The 17,896-nt window shown below is 45.0% G+C and overlaps 1 long non-coding RNA gene across 1 annotated transcript in view; it reads left to right on the top strand.

The window, feature by feature from the left end:
• The first annotated feature begins 3,486 nt into the window (after positions 1-3,486).
• The window catches only part of LOC147669060 (uncharacterized), a 64,840-nt gene continuing 50,430 nt past the window's right edge, over positions 3,487-17,896 (top strand). Inside the window, exon 1 of the long non-coding RNA XR_015303747.1 lies at positions 3,487-3,531. This is a non-coding gene — a long non-coding RNA (uncharacterized LOC147669060). The remainder of the gene's footprint in view (positions 3,532-17,896) is intronic.

Below are 17,896 nucleotides of genomic sequence, written 5' to 3'. Positions count from 1 at the left end.
AACAGGGGTTTCGTCGCACAGCCATGTTTCCTGGAGGCATACAATATCATTTTTCTTCAAGATGTTTTTGAAATCTTCCTGTGCTTTTATTCTATTGTATCCATTTACATTCCAGGACAGAATGGCAAGGCTGTGCAACGACCCTTCTTCCTAATCAATGTTACTCATATAGCTGTCTTCCTCACCATTCATGTAGGCCAGTTCTCTATATCTATTCCCCGCAAGGACATCTTCCACGTTCCACCTCTGATCTTTTGGTTTTATCGTAATTTCAAGGGCATCTTTCTTGCCTCTCCCCAGGCTAATCATCTTTATTTGTCTTTCATCTAGTGATGCGTGGTTCCTAAGGAAAGAGTTCCCTGTCTTATTCAGTAACACCTCTTCCCTTTTTACTATTCTAATTCCTTCCCAACGCATCTCAGACTCTGCCTTTTCTATTGCATATTTTATTAGGGCTGAGTGGAGTAGAACCTTTGTTATTTCCTTCCCCTTGCTATTCACCATGAACCCAACTTCTTTTAAATCTGCGGTGCTGACATATCTTAGGCTGGGACACATTGCAAAAGATGATAGGAGCTGTGAACGATTTAAAGGGTTTAATTTCCTTGTTCTTTTCCCCCCCTTTTCCTGTCCTAATGGCTCTACAAACACCCAGTTATCTGTAGGGAGTTCTAGCTGTCGGTGTTGTAGTAATCCCTCTGACCTCTCTTCCCTATTATGCCTACTTACTTCTTCTCTGTCTCTAGCTCTGTCCCCCATCACCTGATTTAGGTTTGTGGGCCCCCCATCTACAGGTATGTCCATCCCCCAACCTACTACTGAGCTCTCCTTTACCCCAGGTTGGGTCCTCCTGGTAGCCTTTTCACCATTTCCCAATCTCTTCCTACTTATCCTCCTGCTTGGATCGGCTGAATTATTGCTACTTGCTCCTGTTTCTGCAAAAATTAGTTTCTTAACTCCTTGCCTTAGATCCTTATCCTTTAACTTATAGACTGGAGTGGCCCCCTTCGCTTGCTCCTGGTGCTTTTCGGGGTTGCTGTTAACTGGGGCCTTTTTCCCCCTCCTTTGCTTTGTTGTTATTTGCTTTCTATAGCTCCTTTCCCCATACCTTTTTATTATCATTGGGCGATAGGATATGTATTCTGTGGGTGCATCCTCTGAATGGCTACTCTCCCTTCTCGCTACATCCCCACTATCCACTATAATCTCTTCCTGATCTTCTACTGGTCTTACTAAGGCGGGCATCAAATTGTTAATCTGTATCAATTCTCCGAGAATATCCTTATATTGGTCACCTTGTCTTTTTATAATGTCGTTATTTAGGACTGAGACTTCTAAAATGCCCTGCAAGGTCTTTTGGAGCATCAACATAACTTCAAGCATGGATAGGCTAGTAGATCCAGTCACCTCCAAATTGCATAGGGGCATGTCTGTAGCATTTAATCCGATAACAATTGGGCTCTTTAGTCTTTGTTGTCCATTGACACTGATTTCCCGCTCAGCAGAATTCTCTTCACCCAAGTGGTTGCTACTGTCTATTTTATCCTCGTTCACCACCTCTGCTCCTGTGACCTGGGTGAATAGTGACTGCCACATCCTTGGTGAGGAAGACAATCGAGGTTCCAATGGTATCTCAGCGATATTGAAGACTGACTGGTTCAGGGGTTCCAAGCTAGTTTCTGCCGAGTCTTCGATGGTTTGCGGGGTCTCTAATACACTTGACTCCTTACGTACTGTCTCTTTCCCTTTAAAATGTTTCCCGATAAAATCCTTAATGGTTTTTGATACCGCCGACCCCCCATTTGCGCCAGCTGACTTAGAGGATGCAAGTGCTGGCAAAGGAGTTGAACTCGGGGGTGAGATTTCTCCATTAGTCATTACTCTGCTGCCGGTTGGTGTTGTTTTTGCGTTCTCCAGACTTTTTGATGCATTGGTCACATCCACCATTCCGGATTTGTTTCCTGCTTTTTTAGGGTTTTTCAGGGCCTTACGTGGTTTTGTTTTCCCTAAGGCCATTTGTTTTTCAAATTCTTCTTTACTACGTAGCCGGGGGTACAAGGGAGCTTTGATGTACTGCAAGGCTTCTGTCGCTTGTGTATAGGCAACTACCCTCTCCCCCAGATTGCTTCCCTTAATTATTTAATTTTGGGCAGAATGTTCAAGTTTAGGAAGACTTGCCTCCTTCACTTACCTCTGTTTCTGTGGGCCCGCACTCCTTCCTCACCTCACCACACGAAATCCAGGCACCTCAGCAACTTCAATATCAGTATTCTCTCCTGGTAATTTGAGTCTTTTCTTCTGCCACCATCCGCCTCTTAATTGTATGATCTTAACGGCTTCTCTCCGAATACTACAGACTCGGAATTAACATGTCCACTCTCTTCCCCTCGTTGATAACACTTTCCTTTGGCGCTTCCTGTCCTGCGTCTCTGTCAGCGCGCCGGGTCCAGAGTCTGTGGACCCCCGATGGGGGGTGCGGGCGCCGCGCCCCCTCTGTTCCCTACAGCGTGGCAAAAGCGCAGATTCAATATTTGCCGCTTGTTCTAATGAGGGTTCTGTTTTTGTGCGACAGGCGGCGGTTGCGACGGCCGAAAAAGCAGCCGGCGTTCGAGGCGTTCCTGGCGATGCGCTTACTCGGTCAACCGGAAGCCGAGCGCCGAGGAGTTCCGATGTGGGCGGCCCGTTGGGAGTGCTACAGTCGGGCACAGAAACATACTTCTTTAATGCAAACGCTGAAAGTAACTCTATGTGAAGGAGCGGTGCTCGGGTCTATTGTCAGCGTGGATCTCACTTCGAACTACATGAAACCTATGATCTCAGTCTTACCTTTCTATCGCCGCAGAGCGCAGCAGAGGACCCAAACCCTCAGACCGAGGGCGGGGCGGTCTCCACATCTGAGTAGCTTCAGCACAGGAACCGGTGTAGAAGAGCTCAGGCCGTCGCTTGGGGTGACTTCCGGTATGCCGACATAATAATAAACGAAGGACTGCGGCAATGGAAACGGGCGCCGTCTTGGAATGGTGAATATGTCAAATGCTCGTGTTCTGTAAACTCATCTACTTCTCATAAATGTAATCTCAAAAATACAATTTAGATCATTAAAAGGGTGGCGTGTATAATATAAATCCATATTGCGTAATGTGTATTAACTATAAGAGATATTCTTGTGAATCCTCGTGGCTACTTTCAAAATTGATCGTAAAACGTCACAAACATTATTGCTGTATTTAAAAAAAAAATCTGTCATTTTTGTGAAAATTAAATTATTTATTATTATTTTGATCGTTTTTTAATTTGTAAATAAACAAATTATTATAAGGTTTCAAAACTGATGCTGCATTGTTTTCTAATAAAAATATGGTAAGATTCACTAACAATACATTTTCACACGCTTTTCCGTTACTTGCAAAGGAAATACTTGTCCGTCTTCTATTATGCTTGAATCTGCTGATGTACTCGCGCGATAGTTTTACTTCATTTTCAGGATTGCAACTTCCGGTGATCGCAGGATGGCGGCGCTAAAGTAGACAGGTAAGATTATGTTTAAACTGTAAATAGAGCAGAATATCGTGGACACCTCTAATGTAATGATAAAAGTGAGGGAAGGGCTTTGCTTAAGAACGGGTTTGGTATAATTTAATGTAATGCTCTATTTTACCATGAAAAACACCGATGCACGTTACAAGTAGTAGTTCCACCATGTGAATGGTTCCTTGTTAATTTTTTAAAAATTTTAAATGTAATATTAAGAGAATGCTTTTGGTTTGACCATGCCATCTCCGTGAATCCAAGACTGAGAATGCTCTTTATATTGTGATTGATGTCGAGCCAGACACTAACCTAGAAGCATCCTATTATAATCTGCGTGTTGAAATGTGGTCTCCTATTATAATCTGCATGTTGAAATGTGGTCTCCTATTATAATCTGCATGTTGAAATGTGGGCTCGTGGTTGGATACTGGTGGCCTGCTCTTTTTGAAACATAATCTAACCTTTAAGGCACTAGAGGTTTACTGTGTACTGTCTTTTGTTCCCATTGAGCCCTTAGTGTGAGGGTGTTCTGTGCACATGTAATCCCTCCTGAAATAGTTTACATTAATGGACCACCCAGTTTAAAACATACAACTTGTTTTCTTACCCAAGTCTACATTACAAGCAATAAGAGCTCCCAAGGGTGCCATTGTTTAAAGACATCTTTTTGTTTTACTTATAGAATTTAATTTTCATTCGAAGTCTAATTCAGGACCATTTAAAAAAAAAAACAGGTTTTCAAGTGCTCGTGAGTAAACTGGCCTTAATACCTGGATTTTTTGGCATTCGTCTTAAAATGATGATTGATTGAAATAAGATGGTTTGTTGGATTTTTTCGAAGTTACTTTGTTGAGAACCAGCAATGCTCATTTTCTTGGATTTTTGCGAGTGATTGACATCGATCAAATTTCAATTTTTAGTGGAATAAGTCTAATAAAGTTGCCTTCTTTTGAAAGTCTTAGGGGGTCATTAGGATGGTGGGCGGACAATCCTGTCAGTTTACGGACTTTGTCCGCCTGCCATCCTGTCGGTATGCGGGACCGCCCGCCATAACGGCGGGGGTTGAATTAGGATGTGCCCGCCACAGTGGCGGGCACATCCTGCATGTTAAGCATTGTGGCGGGCGGTGCTCTTAGCACCGCCCGCCACAATGCTTAAAAAGCACTTTTACATTTGCATAATCAAAGAGGCAGGCACTGCGCGGTGCCTGCCGCTTTGATTATGCGAATGCAGGTGGGTACCACAGGTACCCCCCGTGTGCACCCCACACATCACCTTCACTCTGGGGGCCCGCAGGGGGCCCCCAGAGTGAAGTCCGCCGGCCTTTCCGTGGCGGCATTGCTGCCACAGAAAGGCATTGAAAAATGCCCATCATAATATGGCTGGCGGTGTCTGATAGACACCGCCACCATATTATTCCTTTTCCGCCCCGGCCGCAAGGCGACCGGGGCGGAAAAGGTGCGGGCGGTGTTTGCCTCCGCTGCGATCCCCCCGCCATTGTAATGTGGCAGGGGGGAAAAGGGTGGCGGGCGGGCATTAATGTCGGGTGGATCGCCACCACCACCATGGCGGTGGCGATCCGCCCGACATCGTAATAGACCCCTTAGTCTTCATGAAGCATTCTCTTTTTGGATATTGGAAATTAACAAAGAAAATCACATATTTTGTTTTTCTTGGATAAAAGGAGTTTGCATTGATGCACTGCATCAAGGCAAACCAAGTTGCCTTTTTAAAATATTGTCCTGGATTTTTGAATTTGAAAAGTAAAAACTGGATATTCTGGGATTTTCTTTGGATCTAAAGAAAAATTGTTTTTGGCAAAGATTGGAGTTGATGACCAATGGTGACTCAAGGATTATTAAGCAGTTCCATTGCGTTCAAAAAAAGAAGACAGCTAAAGGTCGGAACCCCAACTTTCCTTTTTTTTAGAGAAAAATATTTTAAAAAATTCCAATCGAATTGTTGACTGAAGAAAAAATGGCAAGTAAAACCATATTGAGGTTAATATTTTTAATTTTCAGTAATGTAAAACATAAGCAATACTTCAAAATTTGCAAACATTCGTGACAAGAATTTTCAATTCTATTAAGGACTAGGAGGCGAGGATTATGCTTTCTCATTTCTTTAATGAAATGCTCAGCAGCCAATAAAAACAACCAAAAAACTACATTTCCTATGAACACCAGGGAATGACCATAGAGAGTAGTGTTTAAAAGGTCCCAACATTAGTCCTTCTTCCTCTTTTTTTGTGGAAACAGGTCCAGGTCAAAATAAAATCCCAAGTAAAGTAAGAACAATAACTCCAAACAAGCTGCAGAAATCCAGAGGATCCTGAAGTAGGCAGCAGAAGAACTTCGGGTCCAGAAGCCAGGAGGAGTATGACACTCCGGATGAGAACAAACAACATCACTTCTGGTCAGAACCTGGAAAAGACACAGAGCCGTAACATCCAAAATTGCAAGAGAGTCAAGAGCAATCCAGGGAGGGAAAAAACAAGGAGTGATATATTTGCAATTGCATGTAAACAGTCACAATACATTAGCAAGCAAATATGAACAACGGGTGGGATAATCCTCGCCTCCTAGTCCTTAATAGAATTGAAAATTCTTGTCACGAATGTTTGCAAATTTTGAATTCTATGTCAGGAAAGGAGGCTCCGATTATGCTTTTTTAAAGCTGATCCACCACCACAGAAGCAACACTATCAATAGGTTTATAATAAAACGTTTTGAACACAGAATCAGATGACCAGTCTGCAGCCTTCATAATATCAAACAGAGTAACACCCATGGAATAAGCTTTAGAGGCCATCGCCCCTCGTGCAGAATGCGCGCCAAACACAGACACATCAATACCCGCCTCAGACATAAGCCACCGCACCCAGCGCGCCAAAGTAGCTGGAGTGACAGGGCGAAAAGATTTTTGTAAGGCAATCAATAGTTGACCCTGCATGTCTGAACGGAAAGAAGCAGTACTCACCTCATAATCCTTAAGGCATTGTACAACACAAAAGTTGGGACGAGAAGGAAAAGAAGAATATGTAATGGAAGGCGTATTAGATTTCGTACGTCTGGAAAGACGAAAGGTAACCCCCTCAGGAGTAAAACTGCGACCTGCTAGATCCAAAGCGTGGACATCCGACACACGCTTACAAGAAACCAGACAAAGTAACATCGTCAATTTCGCAGATAATTGTTTGCGAGATAACAAAGGATTCGAAGGCCAAGCCTCTAAGAACCTGAGAACAACAGAAACATCCCATAAAGTAACATATTTAGGCGCGGGAGGTTTCGCAAAACGAACTCCCTTAAGTAACCTGCAAATAAAGGGATGTTCACCCGCAGGCTTCCCATCGATGTGGATATGACCCGCTGAAATAGCAGAGCGAAAACCATTAACCGTCGAATAAGCCAGACCAGAGGTGGCCAAGGATGCCAAAAAATTAATAATCATACTGATATCTGCTGAAACGGGATCAACTTCCCGTTGAGCACACCAATCACACCATCGCTTCCAAGCCCCTTTATACCGTTTGTGAGTATTGGGAGCCCATGCCTCACTAAGGAATTTGGAAGCGTCGCTAGAAATGCCTGGGAGCGTCCAGCGATCCCCGAGATCCTCCACGCTAGCAGTTGAAGAGAGCCGGATAGGATCAGGGGATGTGGATCTCCGAGAGGATCCACCAAGAGATTCGACAACGGGGGATGAAGGAACGGCGGAGCGCAGCACATTTCCAGAAACACCGGAAACCATGCTTGAGCCCTCCATAGAGGGGCAATCAGAATCAGATCCGCTCGAAACCGTTTGGTGTAAGCTAGCACCCTGGGAATCATTAGAAAAGGTGGAAAGGCATAACAGAGGGTCGATGGCCACTGCTGAAGAAAAGCATCCGTGGCCAGAGCCTGAGGGTCCGGCCTCCAACTGTAAAAGCGCGGAAGTTGCGCGTTGAGGCTAGAGGCAAACAGATCTAACTGACATTGACCCCAACGCCGAAGGAGAGCACGGAATACTCGAGGGTGAAGCCTCCAGTCGCTGTAATCCCGAAGATGTCTGGAGTGCCAATCCGCAATCTGATTGTTGCACCCCGGAAGATACTCCGCAATAACAGTGATCTTCCTCTGAAGACAAAAATGCCAGAAATCCTTGGCTATCTCCGCCAACACTTTGGATCGGGTCCCGCCCAGCTTGTTGACATATCGGACTGCGGACACGTTGTCCATCCGGAGAAGAATGCAGCAACTCGGTTGAAGGCGAGAGAAACACTTGATTGCAAACGAACCCGCTAGGAGTTCCAGGCAGTTTATGTGGAGAGCCAACTCCTGAGGGGACCAACGACCCCCCGTCGAGACAGACCCGCAGCGAGCACCCCAACCCCACCGACTGGCATCGGATTCTATCACCAGCTCCGGGGACGCACCGAATAGGGCTCGACCATTCCAGGCCTCCATGTGGTCCAACCACCACTGCATCTCCCAACGCACTTCCTCCGTAAGAGGAATCTGGTCTGAGTACCTGAGACCTTTCCGGAGATGTTGGATTTTCAGCCTTTGCATCGCTCTGTAATGCAGAGGACCTGGAAAGATCGCCTGAATGGATGATGCTAACAGACCTACTACACGTGCCAACGACCTCAACGACACAGTCAGTCTCGAAATAACAGACGTCAATTCTCTCCTGATGTAACGCATCTTCTGATTAGGCAAGAGAAGTTGACAAGCCACCGAGTCGATCTGGAAACCCAGGAACTCTATAGACTGGGCAGGAATCAAAACCGACTTCTGAACATTGATCAGAAAACCTAGAGACTGTAAAAGATCGATGGACCACTCCAGATGTTGTTGAAGTTTGAGAGGACATTCCGCCATAAGGAGAATATCGTCCAGATAAATAATCAATCTGACACCCAGAGACCGTAGATGTTCCACAACCGGTCTCAACAGCTTCGTGAAGCACCACGGTGCCGACGAGAGACCGAACGGGAGAACCTGATACTCGTACCAAACTCCCTGCCAGTGAAACTGGAGAAAACGACGATGAGGCCTGTAAATCGGAATCGAGAGGTACGCATCTTTGAGATCCAGTCGGACCATCCAATCCCCCTCGCGCAGGAGATCCCTCAATAGATGGATACCCTCCATCTTGAAATGTCGATAGATCACCCCACCGTTGAAGTCCTTCAGGTTGAGAACCAGGCAAGAGCCCCCCCCCCCTTTTTTCTCGACCAGAAAGACTGAACTGGCAAACCCCATCGGATGACGGGTGGTTGGAAGAATCGCCCCTTTCTTGAGGAGGGTGTCTATTTCCCCGGAGAGACAAACCTGATCCTGAAGAGAAAAATGCAAACAAGGGGGAGGACGGGTCTGATGCATCGGGTGATAAAACTCTATTCTGAACCCTTGAACAGTTTGTAGCACCCATGCATCGCTGGAGATCATGCGCCAATTTTGTAGGAAAAATTGAATGCGACCCCCCCAACATTACATCGCATGCTTGAATCAGGCTCACCTGTAGAGTGGGCATCCTGGTAGTGTCCTTGTTGACCACCTGAACGTCCTTTGCCATACTGGCCTTTTCCTTTCCGTGATGGATAAAAGTTGGCCCTGGTGGAATAACTAGCGTCGTAAGATCCTCTTTGCTGAGAGGAGTTGCCTCTCTGGGACTGGTTTGCAGAGCCACGGCCGAACGAACGTCCCCTACCTCGTCCGGCCTTTGCAAAAACCGGACGCATTGCCCGTCTTAAGGAGGCTTGCGCCTTGTCTATACCACTGAAGGTGGAGACAAACCGCGTGAGCTCTTTGAGAAACGGTTGACCAAACAAGAGGCCTTGCGCCTCAGGTCCAGACTCCGAAGTGGCCAATTCAGAAAGTTTAGGATCAAGTTTCAAAATGATGGACCTGCGACGTTCCGCAGACATTGCGCAATTGGCATTCCCCAATTGGCAGATCGCCCGTTGGGCCCACTCAATTAATTCAGTTGGGTTCACAAGGGCAGAGGCCTCCTTCGCCTTATAACCCAGATCTAAAATCTTGGTGAGCGGTCCAAGTAAGTCTAGTACCTTATCCTGACAAGACCGCCAAGATCTATCAAGGCCCTTCTTCGGGTCCTTTGCATACTTCTTCAAGTACATGACCATCATGGGGTCAACCTCCGGAGTCTCGCCAAATGGTCAGCCAAATCAGGTCTCGGGCACTCTGAGCGCAACCGGGCCTGAACCGAAGCCTCAAAAGGTTGTCGAATGTGCGCCTCAATATAGGTAGCCACAGCAGGTGAAGGCAGCCATGTGGAAGAGTTCGGATGAACGATATCTGCAGGCTCAAAATTGAGCACCGGAGGACGCTCCGGGGCATCCACAAAATGTTCCTTACAGACTCGTTTTTTAGGAGGAGGAGAAGCATGGTCCGAAGAAGCGGAAGACTGTGCATTGTCCGATTCGGTATCATGCAGATTAGAAGCAGTGGAAGGCGCAGCCGCCAAACTCTTAGCCAGGCGTTGAAAGTCTGTCTTATGAGGGTTAACAGGAGACTTTGCTGTTTTCTTGGAAGCAGGCAACCAGCCCTGCTGCTGCGCATAGAGATTCAAATGACGCTTTAAGGGGTTAATAGCACGTACCAGTGCCTTGTTAACCGACTGTTGAACACCCTTATCCAACTGTTCCACCAAATTCTGTTCCAAGGAGCCTTCCTCCTCATCATCATAGTAATAGTCGTCATCAGCGTCGTAGTAATCAGCCATTCTACACAAGGGTAGAGAGTAAATGCCCACAAGACGACTGCAACAATATGGAGTGTCAAAACACAAGTCAAGGGGGAGTGTTATAACCCCAAGGCAGGCTTTGAATGAAGCAGGAACAAACCTGACTTCCAAAGTATTCAAGCGTGGAGGGAGCCAAAGCCTGCGCAGCACAAAAACACTCTAGGCAGAGCCTATGCCACAAAGTTGCAACCAAAGCCCTCAGAAGACCTCGGTGTCTGACGGGGTTAAAGTTTGGAGACAGGCTGTGGGCAGGACGCCAAAAACGTCGTCACTCAACCAGCGCTGAGGAAACCCAGAAACCGGAAATAGGACAGCGCGCATGCGCGACTGTCGCCTGCCACCAAAGACCGTCTCGAGAGCGCTCGCGCTCCCCAACAAAACGGAAACCCCTGCTCCCGCTCCACCAAAGGCACGCGAGCAGCTAGGAAGCGCCCGGACCAACAAACGGAGGTGAGACACACGCTCCGAGCCCAAAGCAAGCTGCACACCGGCAGCGGAGAAAAAACACGCATGAAGAACGGAGACCGAGCCCCAAACGCGCGAACCACAATGCGCAATGGCAAAGCACAGTATATAAAGTGAGCAACAATGTTAAAGCAAGTAAGAAAGTAACAATATGCTAGTAGAGAGAAAATAATGCACTTAACTGGCTGCGGAGCAGCAAAGAAAGAGGAAGAAGGACTAATGTTGGGACCTTTTATACACTACTCTCTATGGTCATTCCCTGGTGTTCATGGGAAATGTAGTTTTTTGGTTGTTTTTATTGGCTGCTGAGCATTTCATTAAAGAAATGAGAAAGCATAATCGGAGCCTCCTGTCCTGACATAGAATTTCAAGGTAGTCTGAAGCCACCATCAACGAAAATAGTTGTATTTTAGCCAATAGTCTCTCAGACATTTCTCTGCTTCTTTTCGAAATCCGTGGATTCAGACTACCTGAAAGTGATTGCGCTAGTCTCATTTCCTGGAAACTTTGTTCCTTTTTCAAAATTTCCAGAAAATGATATATATATTAGGATGATGTCTACCTACTGTTTTATCAAAAGAATTATGCCAACCCCTCAATTGCATTGTTTGTTTTGACACCACCTTTCAAGAAGGTTGAATAGCAGTTCCACCATTCAATAGGATACTTGGTTTTCCGCCTGCGACCCGACCCGCTTAGATGGCCAATCCAGGTATCCTCACAATAATTTAAAATTTGTGCCAATTTTTCTTCATTTTGGGTATAAAAATCTGATTCAGTAATTGCAGTGTAGTACTCATATACACTCTCAGGTGGTACAAAACACAATGCTGTTAGTTTCTTTAACTCAAATTGTAATTTGCTGCTTGACAAATATTCCTCAACCAAGGATGATTTCTGTATTTTGCACAAACAAGCCTGCGAAAAGTGAAAGAAACATCCTTGAATTTGCGTTTCAGGGTATAATTTTTTGATTGTAGTAATCATCGCCAATTCAAAATCAATTATTACTTTTGCAGGACTTTTATTCATGTTTCTGGTTTTTAATACTGACAAAAATTCAGTGTACGTAGAAGAATGTTTGTCAGGCAGCAAAGCATAGATTAGAGGGACTGTGGTGTTATTTATGTTAGCATGAAAAGTGTAAATTTGAGAAAATGGATGGGGTGTTGATTTGAAAGTCCCATCCATCATCCAAATTGGACTGTTCACAAGAGTTAAAATGGTATGGTTAGTGCTAAAAATTAAAATTCTTTTTAGTAAATCTCTATTATCATATAAAAGAAAGGATTCATTAGAGAAAGTTATCAATAAATTACTAGTGATGTTAATATCTTCAAAATTACGATGTGTTATTGGGTGTGGATTACTTGACACTTTTCTCTTTGAACCATCCGCCTACGGTTGGGGATGGAGGGCATGCTACCTGCAACATGCAACGGTATGTTCTTAGCCACTTCCCTCAGTATTGTTCCACAATTTTCATTTGAGGTGTGTGCGAGAAGTTTGATCTGTTGGACATTTTCTCTTACTTCTATTTCCATTGCAGAGGCAGAGTGGTTATGCTCTGTTGTCCTAACCACGGTTTCTTCCAGAGTAACCGCTCTGCCTGTGCAATGGGAAGAGAAGTACTGCACACACCTCCAATGACATCTGGGTTCAACACTTTTATCTTTACAATAGAGGTACCCATCATACTTTAGAAGGTTATTCCCTGTCTGAGATTATACATACGATGCACGGTTGCTGCTTGACATTGTTGATAAATCTGTTTGAATGTAAAAAAAATATATTTCTATCAGCTATCATTTCTACGCATGTTGCTTAATGAACATACAACATATTTCAGAGAAGTTATCTATTCTTATTCTAGGAAATGATGGATAGATGGGTGGTGTGGGTGGTCTTCCCCAAAAAGACCCATACATTTACATCGCTATTATGGGTAGATGAGGGGTGTGGGGGGTCTCCCCCCCACAAATACGCATGCTATTTAAACGTATTAATGGGTAGATGGGGTGTTTGGGTGGTCTTCACCAATAAAGATGCATGCCTTTACAACGTTATTGTAGGTAGATGGGGGTGTGGGGGGTCTCCCCCCCCCACAAATACTCATTTATTTATATGGTTAACATTTGAAGATGGGGGGTGTGGGGAGGAGTTCCCCCCACAAATATGCATTTATTTATAATGTTAACATTGGAAGATGGGGGTGTGGGGGGTCTCCCCCCACAAATACGCATTTATTTATAATGTTAACATTGGAAGATGGGGGGTGTGGGGGGTCTCCCAACACAAATACGCAAGCTATTACCATGATATTATGGGAAGATGGGGGGGTGAATCTCCCCCCCCCCACCCCTCCCCCCAAATTCATTAGATTTAAAAAATAATACAAATTTGGGGGAAGGTAAGCGTGCATAAATCATAAAACGTTCTAAAAGAAAAGCCATGGTAGTCGCATGCAAAGTTTTTAAGACTCATTTCTAACTTATAGCTGTACTTACTTTGTATATATGTTTGATATTCCGTAGTTTCTTGAAGGATACTGCTTGGTTGTCGTAATCAAGGAGATGTAGATTTCCAATTTTGGAATAGATTTCTCTGAATAGAATAGAAATGGTACAAAAAGTTTTAATATTTTTTAACATGTGATCTGTGTTGACTTTCTGGGTGATTTGCTTGTTTTGCTTTGGTCTTTAGTCTCTATTTTAAAAATTCATGGTTGTTAAGTCTTAGGGGGTCATTAGGTTGGCGGGCGGACTTTCCGTCTGCCTTGGTCCCTCCATTGGCGGCGGCGGGTGGGGTCGGAACACGGGTGGATCGCCGCCGCCACGCGGGCGGTGGTGATCTGCCTGTGATCCTAATGGGCCCCTTATTATTTTCTCATTATATTCTTTTTTAATATTTAAAAAAGCTTGAATTTTGTTGTTTCAGAATCACTGTTACACTCTTTTTTCATTTGTACTCACTCTTTTTTAAATTTGTAAAAAAACATGGTAATGGTTTTGTAACTTAAAGCATGTTTGAGCTTAAAAAATGTCTTATAAATATAGGCATGGTAGTAGCATACAATGTCTTGGTTTATAAACCTATTTTGTCTATTTAATTTAATAGAGATTTGCTGGTACTTACCTTGTATATCTCTTTGTGTTCTTGTAAATTCCTTTAGTCCCCTGCTTGGTTGTTTGAATCAACTCAACGTTGGTTTTTGTAAGGATTACATTTCTGAAAATAGAATAGACATTGTACAATAAGTGATTGTATTCAGAGCTGTTATGTGTTGACTCCCTGGATAAGTTGCATTATGATTTGGTTCACACTCTCTATGTTGCTTTTTTTCAGGGTATATAAGTTTTGGTGTACTCATACTATCTCCTTTTATTTTTTTCATACGCTAGTTTTATGTTGTTTCTTTATCCTTGTTATACACTTGACCTTTTTTGGTACTCTATCCATACTTTTGTAAATGAAAGAATCTTTATCAACTGTTTTTTTCACACATTTTTGGAGTGCATTTTTTCAATGCATGTTTTTAGGTCTCGCGACCTATCAATGCGCGCAAGCACATTGAGCGGAGCGAGAATTCAAGTGCTCGAAATACTCGTGAAACCAAGGGTTTCGTTCGTGCGGTTTTCTAAGAGTACACGTGGCCACAGGCACGCGCTTTTGGGCCATAAACTTGCATTTCTCCTCCCCCTTCCCAGCCAGCTTCCCCCAGGCCGTAGCAGCACTCCTCCCACACCTTTGAAGTGAAGCTTAGCTTCACTTCAAAGGCTGCTTCACACCGTGTCGCATTTCTCCTCCCCCCTCCCCATATCTGCCTTCCCTCAGTCTTGTTCTTTTAGACTACGGATGATCTCTTGTTCGCTTTGTGACCAGGAGATCAGACGAGTATCCCGGCTTCTCCACCCGTTCACATACGTGTGTGATCTTGAGCAAGCCATGACTGGGTTCCACTATTTGCCAACGCAGCCTGAGTCATGCGCAGCGCGAGGGCTGTTTGCACCAGCAGGCCTCTTCCACAACAGTGTCTGCATCCATATTATACACATTTAAACCCAGCTGGTTTACAAACACGTCAGCCTTAAATCCGGTTCAACAACTAAGTATTAAAAAATGTGCCATAAGCGCGTGGATATGTGATTGATTTCCAACCACTTGACCTCGCTTCAGGGGACTTTATCCTTAGACGGGGGACAACCTTTGGCTTTAAGTACCCGGTGTGATGTGCACAGACGTAGATTATTGTAACAGAAACGCTACGGGATGAAACACTTAAAAACAAACAAATGTAAACACTGAGAAGCAGACTCCTGCTATCTGTCGTTGTATAATATTCTGGTTTATTTCCTTTGTTTGATATGTAGTAGTCCGTGTTTAAAAAGTCTGGAGTGTTCGGCCCTGCGAGGTCTGGAGAGGGGTGCGATGCCGCGGCCGCACACCCCACAGGAGCACCGGTGCAACGCAGGCCTCTGCAGCCCCTGCCCTGCAGGAGACCCCAATATTTCACAGGGTCGCCACTTAGCACAGGGCAATGAAATTATGTGACTTATTGGAGACCCGTGGCCCCTCACCGCGTTCTGCAATGGCGGCCCCAGCATTGCATTAAGCCACTGTTTACACCCCCCCCAGGAAACACTGCGGGTTGGGTGAGATTGGGGTGAGGGGTGTCTTTCAGTTCTCGGTGGCACTACCGCACACTATATTGGTTCCCGAGACTCGACATGCGCAGGGACACACAACACTAGCTTTGCATATAGCGTCATGCGGCACCTTGTCGCTTCTAGGCGTTGTAATGACAGTTGTCAGTCTTCTAATCCTTCAGTGCTCTACTTTACGTACAACATGTACGTTTCGCATAGATGATCACACACAGAAGAAACCGCATTACGCAGAGAACGAACAACCATCAAATAATATATTTTATAACTCAAGTAGGTTAAACTCTGGGGAGAGGATGTGGCTTAACGGCCAGAGCGGCGGACCTTGAAGCTGGGGACCCGGGTTCGTGTCTGGCTGGAGGAGGCTCACGCATCCTGTGGTTCTGGGCAAATCATATATTCTTCCCATGTATAGAAATGCATGTGTCCTTGTGTAATGTAACTGGTTCTCAAGTACAGTGCTGTGATACCTTCGGGTCGAGTTCGCGCTATATAAAACTGCAAAAATAAATAAATAAGAAAGAACCCTGTGGACACCGTGCTTGGACTTGCGACGCTGGAGGGTAAACCACACACACCGCTGATTTCTAGACAATGAGCCCCATGCTGGTGCTTCGGGCAGCTAACCCGGTAAATGCCCAGTTTCAGGCACTGAACAAAAAATATTCACACAAGACACACTCCGAGGTCCTGGTGCAAAAGGTGGTGCAAAACAGCTTCGAATGTGCAGTGCGTTCTCTGAAGCCAAACTGTGCTCGTGATCCGGTTTCCTGGGACTGCAGGGCACAGACACCTCTCTGCAGCAGGCACACCGACCACAGGGCAGCCCCGCCGTTTACAAGCAGGCGAGCGGAACAAAGCTCAACCTCTGAATTAACACCCATAAAAGTAAACAAAACACTACTTCATCTGAAAGTGCTTTTCAGGGAACACGTACGGCCGGGTTTTGTGCTGTTCTATGTGGAGAAATTGAGAGGTTTCAGACACATTTAAGTTAAGCAGCGTCACAGTCACGATGGTCTGCAGAGGCTCCGTGTTTTGCACCAGAGTCATTCCTTCTAGGTTTCATTCTTATTTATTCAAGGAGTTTCGTATAGCGCTAAACATGGGGCCTTGCAGCTATTCGGAGCGCTATGAGGTGGATTCCGTGTACGTGTTCCCCCCACCCCCTACACCTTACACACCCAATTTTCTTTATTGATACATTTATTGGGTCGGCTGCCTTTGTGCGCCTCTGTTTTCCTGGTCTGTGTCTTATCTTTATTGTAATGTTTTCTGGTTGTCTATTGTAGTGTTTGAATACAACAGCGCGGTTGGAAAACCAATTTATCTTTAAAATGCACCATGTGTTGAAGGTTATTATTAATTGTGTTTTGGAGTATACATATTCTTTTGAGACCATTGATGAAAAAGCCGCTAGATTAAGTTGAGCTCTATTATATGTATACTATTCATATTTTTGTTTAACTAATGTCAAGTGACTTTTGATTTAGATACTCTCTTTACAACAGTTGGCTTTTCCTTTCTCAGCTCTTCATATCAAGGCATTAAACGTGGTAACTATGATGCTGTTGAGGATCGCGCCCATATGGCATCAGCCTCCCTCCTATTTGCATTTTGTAACTGCCGCACAGCACATCAAAGGGCTTCGCCCAGCGTGCGCTCTGCGGCTTCTCCTCCCCTAAATTCGTTTGCTCTTTTCTTCTTTTTCTGGGTTACGCTGTTGCCTCGGAGATCACGTTTGAGCTGCCTGACAATGCCAAGCAGTGCTTCTATGAAGATATCGCTCAGGGCACCAAGTGCACTCTGAAGTTTCAGGTAATTAGCTATTTTGCCCTAGAACACCAATAGCACCAAGCCCCCTGTAAACCGGAGCTTTTATGCAAGGAGTAGGGTGGTACCCTAAGTAAAAAGCTTAGGCGCATCGTCATCGGTATAATGATGCTATACCCTTTTCGTCCCAATACATTTAGGCTATCTTCTTTTACAATTACTGCATCTATTATGTTAACTGGCCAAATCCAAGGAGTGGGACTTAGGTTGTGATCCTGGTCTTTGTAACGAAACGCAAACATTAGTTATGCCATGCTAAATAAACATCGCACTAGAAGATCCACACTAGGGGAGGGGTGAGGGGGCAAATCCGTGGCCAAAATTGCTCTTGGTGACTCCTTTACCTCATATGTTTCACATTCCACGCTGGGCTGGGAGTAGATAACCTCCGTTTGGCGAACAGCAGCTTCAAATAAGCCTCATGGGCTGAGGCTCTGCAAAAAAACATGCTAAAAGCCTTCGGCGACTCCCCAAGGACTCACAAAAGTAAACATTTCCACTGGGAGCGATTTGAAGGGATGCAGACAGAGCCAATTTGGGGCCATCTTTCAGCCAAATGCACAGCTTTGGGAGAAAACTGTTTTTTCCACTCCTCCAACATGAAAATGCTGCAATAGCTTGCTCTATCCCCCTCCACTCGTAAATTCACT

This window comes from Lissotriton vulgaris, unplaced genomic scaffold, assembly GCF_964263255.1.
Source record: "Lissotriton vulgaris unplaced genomic scaffold, aLisVul1.2 SCAFFOLD_1037, whole genome shotgun sequence".
In the NCBI taxonomy this organism is placed as follows: Eukaryota; Metazoa; Chordata; class Amphibia; order Caudata; family Salamandridae; genus Lissotriton; species Lissotriton vulgaris.
This window is presented reverse-complemented; position numbering and strand designations above follow the sequence as displayed.